The following is an 11,398-nucleotide window of genomic DNA, read 5'->3' on the forward strand; positions in this document are numbered from 1 at the left end:
CTTCGGTTCCAAGAATCTGTCATTCCGTCTGAGCCCTCTAGCCCCTGAGGTCAATTTCCTCCACCGGCCACAGTGCCCGGTTATGGGTATGTCCTAGCTGGAGGTTTCCCCCATGTCTGGCGGCTTCTTCTGCACTGTCCCCACCCCCACCCCACTGTGCCCCTCGGCCGATGACCGCAAGATGTGAAAGAAGATGTGATTTTGCAGTTGGGATTGAGCTGCCACACTCAACAGGGAGGAAGTCCCCCCAAGACTAAGCTATTCTGGGGGGAGGGACTTTTCCCACTGGAGGGGGAGAGATCATACACTGCGGAGGCTTTTTGCCTTAAATGTGGCCAACCTGGGGTAATCGTTCAGGATGGGAGAAGTGTGCTAAAAGTAGATAAAGGACCAAATGCGATCACCTCTCAGGATCTGTATTGCAAACCATAAGGCCCAAAAGTAGAGAGAGAGTTTAGGGGAAATTGTCTGCCATGGAGGCAGGGTGAGGGTTGGAAAGGGGGGGTGTGTACTGGGGACATTAGTGGTGGAGAATGTGCACTGGTGGAGGGATGGGTGTTTGATCATTGTATGACTGAAACTCAAACACGAAATCTTTGTAACTGTATCTCACAGTAATTCAATAAAAAAATGTGGCCAACCCAGGTTCAGTCCTCAGTGCCCCGTCTGGCTCCCCCAGCCCGAGTGATCCCGAGGACAGAGCCAGAAGTAAGCCCTAGGCACAGCCAGCTGCCCCCCGCCCCAATAAAACATACAAACATATCTTTTCCCATTGATACTGTTGGGTTCTTGAGATAGACACCAAGAAGTGTAGTTTTGGGGTCCTATACAAAATCCATTTTGAATCTTTCCAGAAGTGTCTATGGTGTTTCCCAGAGGTGGCGTTCCTGCCCCAGTACAGGCCGGTTCCCTCCCAGGGCGTCTCACCAGCTCCCGTGACGTGCCAGCTCTCGGAGAGACGCTTCCTCTGCGTGCCGGGTCGGGAATCAGTGCACAGCGACACTCGGGTCTTGGCATTTTCTCCAGAGAATCTAAATTGTTCCTGCCTGGGCTCAGGTCAGGCCCTTCGGGGTCTTGATCACTGTCCTCCGCACCCCAAGGTCAGCACGAGTGGAACTGGGTAAGGGCCTTTCTGTGTGCTGAACCCGTGACATCTGTGGGGGTTGTGGGCAGGGAGACGGTTCACCTGGGGAGCATGTGGTGCACAGGGAGTCGTGGCTGCCAGAGGGCAGCGCCATGAGCGGCCCAGGTGGCTGCCACGTCATCGCAACAATTGAAAAAACAAAGTGTTTCTCTTGGCAGGTGAGAGACGGATCAGAGACACCAGCGAGCAGGGCTCGGCACCGCCGCTCTCGCCTCTGGGTCGAGCTCACTGCCTCGCCTCCAGATCACCTTTGTCGGGGACTGGCCTCGGGAGCCCCGGCTTGTTTTCCCTGAGAAGGGAATGAGCAGGGGAAACCTGATGGACCGAGAAAGGAAGGAGCAGTCCCAGAGCAAAATTTGCTCTGCCGGCCAATTGGGTCCTTGCTTCTCGTTTCCCAGCCTGACCAGCCTGTTTCCTGCTCGTTAAAAATGGGTCAAGAAAGCGTTTTTGATAATATAAAGCCGGCAAAGTAAATTCAGAGGGGACCCATCCTCATGGGTTTCGGACTTCTGACAGTCCTTCTTTGGCTTAATTTTGAAAGTTCTTAATTATCTCATATCATAAAATTTTCACACTAGATCACTTTAACAATTTCACTATACGTACACACTGTCACACACACAGCCATTTGTACGCACCAAACTTTTAAATAGCAGCATAAGAAAACACTCGAACTAATTTTATTTTTGCACTGTTTCACAAAGCTCTTGTTTCTAACTAGGCAGGGGCTCTAATTGCTCAACTCACTGGATTTAATTCCTTTATGGGAGGTGAAGAAGAGCACTCATCTGAGAGTCTTGGCTTCTTTAATCCGCCACTCAACAGATGCTCCCTTTGCTTCTAGTCCTCTGGTTTGTCCTGAAAATTTTTACCTGTAGCTACAGCACGATGCCGCCATGGGAGGGAAAGGTTTTCTCTCTCGGCCTTTTCTTTCCCTGGCGGCGGCGTGGCGACCACCAGTTTATAAGGCCCCTAAACAAAGGTACAAGGTTGCAGCTGTGGGTCTCGCAGGAGATCTCGGGATGGGGGCGTAAATGGTGCTGCTCTCCACACAGATTTGACCCGAGCGGCCGCACACATGTGGCCTCTCCGTTGCTGAACGCCCATGATCCCGGGGGCCCACTACTTTCGGCACCAGCAGCTTCTTGCAGAAATGCCTCTAGACTGTGGACTAAGCTACAGTACCACGCCGACATGGGAGGGGAAAGGGTTTTCTCTCTGGGCTTTTTCTTTCCCTGGCGGTGGCGTGGGGACCACCAGCTTATACGGCCCACTGAACAATGGTACGAGCTTGCAATGATGTAATTTCTGGCAGACATTTCTCTGGACTTAGTTACTAAAATACCAGAAATCCAAAACCGTGTGACCTCATATGCTCTTCATTCTCAGTAATGGAAAACTAATCATCAAATGCTGTCTTTTCAGCAGGTCTGATAGTTGGGGGGAAATTCTAAATAATATTAGTGAGTTTCCTGTTGAAATATTGAATATAATCAAAGTAAAGAAAAGTAAATCGAAAATCTTCAGCCACAAAGGCAGGGGTTGGGGGTGGTGGGAGGGGAGGTGTACCGGGGTTCTTGGTGGTGGAACATGTGCACTGGTGAAGGGATGGGTGTTGATCACTGTATGACTGAGACTTAAGCCTGAAGGCTCTGTAACTTTTCACATGGTGATTCAATAAAAAAAAATTAAATTAAAAGAAAGAAGAAGAAATAGAAAAAAAATTTTTTTACATGTACAGGCCAGAGTTTCCCTGACTCTGACCTGCTCTGCTTCGGCATGCACTAGGCCAGTGTCTCCCTTAATTGCACCATGGGCACATACCAGTGCCTTTACTGGAGCTCCTACAGTTCTTTCTGCAAAATGCATTTAAAGCAGTTCCCTGGGTTGCTGGCCCTGACCTAGCTGTCTCTGCAGCTGAGTCTGACAATTTGTTCCCTTCCTGGCAGCAGCCCTGGCAATGCCCTGAACTCTCGATGGTGTAACCTCAGCACATCACCTGATGTAATCCTGTAGGTTGGCCCGCAGGGTCTGGCTGTAGGGACTGGCTGCCTGGCAAGCCTGATTTGCATTTTCAAAAGCCAATTGTTTACTTATTAATTCTCCAGCAGCGGGGTCTGCAATCTTTGTATCTACTGCTGTAAGCAGCCTATCCACAGATGTAGCAAATGGTTCATCAGGTCCCTGTTAACTCCTGTAAGTCCATCATTCCTGTTAGACTCTGCGGGCAGAACCCTCGCAGCCTTTCCAGCCGCTCCCTTAGTTTGAGCCTCAGCAGCTGCTGTAAATCCTAATCTTAATTTGAAACTCCCTTAGTTTGCGACGTGTCTCTTTTTGTTCGGGGCTCTTCACTGTCTCCCTCATGCTTCGGTCCCCACTCGGGCACCACTTTCCGCGTGCAGTGCAGCCAACTTGAGCTTGGGCCGGAGCGAGGGAATGAGTTTAAATGATGATTCCCAGTGTCATGTGACTTTAGAGAATGAATGAACAAAGCACGGGGCATACTGAGCCCCTGTTTGGTGTCTGGTCTGAATGGAGATGTTCTGGAGGTAGAAAGACACCAATTTTCAACGACTGTACAGAAGCATCTTGTTTAGGATGTCAGCTCTACTACGAATAAATTTTCTCTTGATTACCTGTTGAAACAGTAACATTTAGGCTATATTGGGCGGGACTGGTTCGACAGCACAGCGGGTAGGTGTTTGCCTTGCATGTGGCCGACCTGGGTTCAATGTCTCCTTCTTCTTGGAGAGCACAGCAAGCTACCGAGAGTATCCCGCCCACACACGGGTAGCCTGGCAAGTTTATCGTGGCGTATTCGATATGTCAAAAACAGTCACAACAAGTCTCACCGTGGAGACATTACTGGTGTCTGCTCGAGCAAATCGATGAACAATGGGACGACAGTGCTCCAGTGCAGTGCTCCCTGCATCCATACAAGAAGGAATTGCTCTGAAATAGCTAACCAGGCAAAGGACACTAAGGGGAAGAGAAAGACAGTATTTACAAGTCAGAGTCTGACCAGGAGACAAAGGTAGTTGACAGGTTGAGGGGCAATCAACAAACACAAGCTCCCAGTGGCCAGGGAGGAAGGGCAAACCCTTGTTATCCTACAATCCAGTCGGAACTTTTCTGCCGAGCAGTGATTTGTGTGTAGAAGCTCAGATGATGGGAGCGACCTGCTGGTGCCCAACCAGACTGTTCAGATGAGCCTGGGGAGACTGACCCGCAGGCGGGCAGAAACACGGGCCCCAGGAACACGGGCGAGCCATGACTCGTGTGTCCGGACAGGTCTGAACAGGGCTGACGTCTCTTCCTGTTGCTGCCTTGTAGCCGTTAGTATTACACAGAGGCAATCTCCCCTCTCTCACAGGCCCCTAGCCCAGCTCGGCCTTGGAGTGCAGACATTCTCCCGTCTCCCCCGACCACTCCCGGGGCAAGGGGCTGTAGCTCTCGGGGCCAGGCTGCTTGGAGAACCCGAGCCTCCTCCCAGGCCGGCCTCCACCCAGGCCCCTCCCACTCCGAGGAGGCCCAGAGTTCCCTGGAGGTTGTGACCATTGGTGACAGAACATTGTCGCCTTGATGTCTCGATATCCCTCCTGTTATCCCTTTTCCGTTAATGTTTTTTTGTCCTGAGTGCATGAGATGTGTGTACGTAGGATAGGAACTAAACGAGGCGTTGGGGCACTTCTTCTTTGCCGTTTCGATGCCGGAAAAGAGCCCAAAGCCTCTTCAGCAAATCTCATTTATCTTGAGTCTCTTATCTCAGTGCCCCCGACCGAAAGAATATTCACACAACCAGCACCCAAATGTGCAAAGGCAGATGAGTGGATGAAGGAATTGTGATTCAATATACAAGCAAGGGAATCCGCTCAGCTATGAGAAAAGATGAAATCTCGCCCTTTGCCACAAGTTGGACGACTCTAGAGGGGATCGTGTGAGTTCAACAAATCAGAGGAAGGGCGAAGGCCAGAGGCTTTCACCAATGTAAAGAAACAAAGACAGGGACCGGATTGCATGCAGTGAAAGCAAACCCTGGGACTTTGACAACAGGATTTAGGTGAGCAAGTGTGGTTGAAGGAGCACTGACGGCAGGGGAAGAGGTAATGAACAGGAAGCGGCCTAAGGACAGTGATGGAGGGTCTCAGGCATTTCTGTCGTGTGAGATGTGCAGTGACCCCTTGCACCATAAAGCATCACAGTTGTGAGCAAAGCAATGAAATAAAGCCTCAAGAACAGAAACATCTACAAGGAAAATCAAGTCTTGTCTTCCAAAACAAAGGGAAGGAACTCTAAAGATGCGTACACCATGTACGGCCTGCCGTGGGCTGGCTCTCATGGAAAGAACTTGGTTTCCAGAGTGGGTCATGGAACAAGTGAAACCAGAGCCAAAGCACTAGGCCCAAGGGGCCAATGTCACTGTCACTGTCATCCCGATGCTCATCAATGTGCTCGAGCGGGTACCAGTAACATCTCCATTGTGAGACCTGTTGTGACTGTTTTTGACATATTGAATAACCACGGGGACCTTGCCAGGGTCTGCCATGCGGGAGGGATACTGTCAGTAGCTTGCCAGGCCCTCTGAGCGGGCGGAGGAATCAAATCCGATAAATGACCTAACCGCTGTGCTATCGCTCCAAGGGGCCAGCACAGATAAAAGCACAAACTGTGACCTCAGCATCCCAAGATTTCCACTTTGTCTCCTGGCAATGTGGGAGGGGACAGTGATCATTCCAAGAAATTTGTGTTTTTGTAAAGTTCCCCCCCTCCAGGATAGCCTTAGTCGTGGGGGACTTCCTCCCTGTTGAGTGTGGCAGCTCAATCCCAAGCGCAAAAACTAATCTTCTTTCACATCTTGGGGTCATCGGCCGAGGGGCACAGTGGGGTGGAGGTGGGGACAGTGCAGAAGGCCGCCAGACATGGGGGAAACCTCCAGCTAGGACATACCCATAAACCGGACACTGTGGCCGGTGGAGGAAATTGACCACAGAGGTTAGAGGGCTAAGACGGAATGACAGATCCTTGGAACCGAAGTGTCCCCGGGGGTGTGGGCTGGGAAAGGAGATGACGGACACAGCAGACACAGAAGAGGCCACAGCTTCTCTCTTTATTCCTCAAGGGCTGCAAGTCGGGGCTGTGACAGGCACTTCTCAGGACTCAGGTGAAGGTGGCTGGGAGGAGGCTCGGAGTTCTCTTCACTTTCCTACTCACAGGAGGCGGGTTAAAAAACAGAGCCCGGACCCAAGAGCGGACCCAGCAGCGCCCAAAGCAGCGGTGGTGGTGGTGGAGAGTCCTGCGGCCCCTGTGGGAGAAAGGGGGACAGGGGTGGTGGTCGGGCACCCGACAGGGGCTGGGCCAGGTCCCGGCACCCCAGGACAGGACACGTACCCCACCCCGCTGCTTCCCCAGGCCCCCCTCTCCGCTCGGCAAGGGGCCTCCAGGACAAACAGGAGGTTCTGGGCAGCTGCCTCGGCTCCATGGGGGGCTGGGCCCAGGGGCAGGGGTGCTGCCCAGAGGTTGGGGTTCCTTGGATGCAGCTTTCCTGGGCACCCTGTCCCTCCCCCCTACCCTGGAACAGGGACAAGGAGGGAGGACAAAGGTCCTGGAACTGGGGGAGAGCACAGGGCTTAGCCCAAACTCGGCTGTCTGCCGGCCCTCCGCTGCGGCCACCCCCTACCTCCCCCCTTTTCTCGCGCAGACACTCACCCAGCTGCTGCAGAAAAGCCACTATGCTGCCAGCGGCCACCCCGCCCCCGTTGGCAACAGCCGCATAGGACATCCAACTGGCCGCCAGGGATGAGGGGGCGATGCCGGTCGCAGTGAAGCCCACAGCACTCAGGACAATGGGCGTGCCCACCACTGCGACCGCTGTGGGGACAGGAGCAGGGTTGGCCCAGGGAAGGCCCCAGATGGCCCGATCCCTCCTGGGGCTGGGAGGGGTCACTGGGCTCCTGTGAGTGTGGAGGGAAGGACCGCGCCCAGCAGGGGAACGGCAGGGACCAGGGGCCTGCGTGGAAGCCCAGGGTGAGTGGCTCCCGGCCTGGCCCGTCAGGCCCCTGCCCTGCCCTCTCTTGGCCCCTGACACTAACCCTGGGGGCGGCTGTGTGGTCTCTGCCCGGGGACGGGGACTCTGCCTCTCCCCAAGCCCCGAGCACAGAGGACAGGGGGCAGCTGCTCTGCTGGGTGGGTGGGGTGGGGGACTCTGTTCTCTGTGCCCGGCCCCAGCAGCCACCTGCCACCCCCAGGCTGTGCCGTCAGAGGGCATCGCGCCAGGCCCGGCAGAGCAGCCGCTGAGCTCCTACCCCGCGACCACGTGTCACACGTGTCTGAGTGTCACATTTCTGTGGCTTTCAGCTCACTGGTCTAACCACACCTGGAACAACTGAGTCAGGGACGAGCCTTTTGAGCTATAGCGGGTCGGACACATTTCGGACCTTCCAGGAGGGGTCCAGGCTCCACGGGTCAGTAACTAGCCCTGGACCTCAGGGGCTGCACTTGGGGTCCTGTGTTTCTGGGCGGTAACCTGGGCTCGCCCAACTGCATACCCTACCCGCCTGCCCACACAGGGTCCAGTGGTCTGGAGCAGTCTGGGTCAGGATCGGGGCAGCCCAGGTCCCAGGCCCAGTGGGGACCCATTTCCCGCAGGACTCACCTCCTCCGGCCACACCGGCAACAATGATATCTGGTGGGGGGGAGGGACAAAGCACATCTGTGAGCCCCGCCCTGGTCCCCCGACCCCCTCTCTTCTCACGGTGAGAAAGCTCCTCTGAAGTTGCATTCAGAGGAGAGAAGAGTTTCTGGAGGGCCTCTCCCTGCTTTTTCAGAAAAGTCTCATTTCTCGTGTCATGCTCCAGTAGGGAAGGGCACGGAAAAGGCCGCACACCGCCCTTCAACCCTGCACGCTTGTTTTTAAGGGATAACCAAAGCTGACAAGATACACCCTGATCTTTTTGATTCTGTGCACTAGGGTCAATTTGGCTCCTCTGCTCTATGCCTTTGCCAGACATGTGATCTGCATCTAAGGCTGGAACGCGCCTCCCCCGGCCCCTGGACCCAGATGTGAGTGTCCGTCCAGCGAGAAGAGGCGCCTTGTTTCCGGTCACGAAGACGGAGCACAGACTGGCCCCTGCCACCCTGAGTGGAAATTTCAGTCCCAATCTGCTCTCTCTCCATTGCTCCTTCTGGTGATTTCTCTTCCTGCACAGGTGACCCTTCCCACACACTGGCCTCTCACTTCGCAATGTCTCAGACTTTCCCTTCAAAAAGTGTCGGACTTCCCTTCACGGGGACACTCTGTAAGTCTCAGCCCTCCGCTATGGTGACAACTAGTCATGTGTGGCCCCTGAAAGCATAAATTTCAAGGAAGAAAGTTGAAAATGCTCTTTTGCTATCCCAGGACGTCTGCAGTGCTCATTATCACATGGGCTATTACCCCACAGCAGCCATAGGGACATGCTGGTCATCCAGAAAGTTCTATTGGATACTCTTGCCCTTCACCTTGTCATGAACAAACCCTTTTCTCTTCCCTATTCGTGACATCACCAACAGAACCCTGCATTCTCCCTTTAGAGATTCTGACTCTAGCCAAAATTCCTGAACTTTATAGTCACACTCCATATCTGACTGCTATACTAAATTACTACTACTTACTGTTCATTTTCTCATAGACTTAGAGTGTGTCCATGTGAGGGGAAGTTTGAGACTTTTGGGGCTGTAGAGGGCCAGAGATATAGTACAACTTTGCATGTGACCAAGCCAGGTTTGATTTCCCCACACCCCATATGGTCCCCCGAGCACTGCCAGGAGTAATTCCTGAGCACAGAGCCAGGAGTAAGTCCCTGAGCCCTGCGAGATAAGGGCTGGAGCAAGAGCACAGCGGGTAGGGCGTTTGCCTTGCACGTGGCTTACCTGGGTTCAATTCGTCCGTCCCTCTCAGAGAGCCCAGCAAGCTACTGAGAGTATCTCGCCTGAACAGCAGAGCCTGGCAAGCTACCCGTGGTATATTCGATATGCCATAAACAGTAACAAGTCTCACACTGGAGACGTTACTGGTGTCCAATCGAGCAAATTGATGAACAATGGGACCACAGTGCGACAGTGCAACAGAAAATAAAATAAACCAATGCTGAAGGCCAGGTGAGGAAACACAGAACCACCTCGCCCTCCTCGAAAGCATTTTCCTTTACAGCGGCCTCTTCCACTTCCCTCTTTCACTTACAAAAGTAAGCTTCCAGGAAGCTGGGTCAGCATTTAGGTGAACTGACTCTTGTTGATCCCTGACACCATATGTCACCCCCCCTACCCACACACAGACACCAGCATCACAGGGTATGGGAACCCACAAGCAACTCAGGGTGACCTGGGGGATTGTATGTGACGCAGGGCTCAAACATCACTCCTTGGAACCACTTTCTCGGGTTGACTAAGAATCACCAAGAATGGGGCAATAGCACCGCGGGTAGGCGTTTGCCTTGCACGCAGCCAACCCGGGTTCAATCCCCTGCATCCCATATGAAATTCCCCGACCACCGGGAGTGACCCCTGTGCAATGCCTGGTGTGACCCACAAAGAAAAAAAAATCACCAAGAATGGCCCCCAGTTCCCTTGGGTGCAATTTGGAGACACTCCCCCTCAAATAAACAAACAAGAAATAAAAAAGGTTTTGAGCAGCTTCTGTCCTTTGTCTCTGGACTTTATTAGACGGCCACGGCATGCCCCAGGATGCATCATTTGTGTTATGATCGGAACTGTCTGTTTCCTTTGCTCAGATCAACACCAATGCTAGGAATATTTTCAGGTCTCTTGCTGCTGATTCGCCAACATCAGGCACAGGCTCCAAGAGGGAGACATGGCCAACAGCGCCCCCTGGTGTCTGCAAGGACACTCTGGTCTGCATGCCTCTGTCCCCTCAAAGTCACAGGCTGCAAGGCCATGGCCAGTGTGATGGTGGGACTGGAACCTCAGCTAGATGACTGGGATTAGTGCCCTTTTTTAAAAATATTTTTTGGTTTGTTTGTTTTGCTTTTTGGGTCACCAAAAAATAACCCAGCGATGCTCAGGGGTTACTCTTGGCTCTGCATTCAGTAATTACTCCAGGGATCGAACCCAGGTTGGCCACATGCAAGGTAAATGCTCTAGCCCAGTGGTTACTGCCCATTTAAAAGAAATTTTAAAGGCGTCCTTGCTCCTTCTGCCATGGAGGGCAAGGTGGGGTAGCTTCTTTTTTCCTGGGGTCATTTAGATGTATGTGACATCATTCTCAGGCCACACAATACAGGGGAAAGAGCCATGGACAGCCAATATGATGCAAATGTGTGTCCTGCCCTGTACCAGGCCAGACCACATGGTTTAAATGACTTTAAATGCCCATGGACTGTGTGTTCTCCACATCTGATATAAGGTTCTAGAATATAACAAAGTCACTCTCACACTGATCCCTTTGTACTTTTTTTTTGTTTTTGAGTCACATCCGGCAGTGCTCATGGGTTACTCCTGACTCTTCACTCAGAAATTACTCCTGACAGTGCTCAGAGGACCATATGGGATGCCGGGGATGAACCCGGGTTGGCCACATGCAAGGCAAACACCCTACCCACTGTACCATCACTCCTGCACATACCCCTCTCCTCAGGCTTGTATTCTTTGTTTGTTTTGGCCATGCCTGATGGTACTCTGAGCTTGCTCCTGGCTCTGCTCATACATCACTCTTGACTGAGCTTGGGGACCATTGGGGTCACCAGTGATCAATCCTGGATTGATCACAAGCAAGGCAAGCCCCCTACCTACTGTACTAACTCTCCAAGCTGAAAATTACCCCCTTGTACTTTGATCTTCAACCTTCCAGTCTCCAGAACATGATATACACAGCTCTGTTGTATATAAATAAGCTGATGGCATTTTCCAGCAGCCGGAACCAACTAAGACAAGAGGCCATCCACAGGGTGGGCAGGAGCTCAGGAGGGGGGAGAAAATACCGACACAGCAGACACCTCAGAAGGGGCTAGTATTTTGAATGCATGAAGAATTCCTTCAGATCAGTCCTAAAAGCCAAATGATTTTTAAAATGGACACGGCAGGGGCAGGGATGTAGCTCCGTGGGAGAGCACATGCTTTGCAGGGGGAGCAGGAATACCCCACACCGCCAAGTGCGAGCCCCACATCTGCAGGGCACACCGGGAGTTGGACTTTGGGGTCAACACTGGATGCGGAAATATGTGATCTAGAGGAAGTTTAACCAGAGAATCGAAACTTAGT

This window comes from Sorex araneus, chromosome 3 (assembly GCF_027595985.1).
Source record: "Sorex araneus isolate mSorAra2 chromosome 3, mSorAra2.pri, whole genome shotgun sequence".
In the NCBI taxonomy this organism is placed as follows: domain Eukaryota; kingdom Metazoa; phylum Chordata; class Mammalia; order Eulipotyphla; family Soricidae; genus Sorex; species Sorex araneus.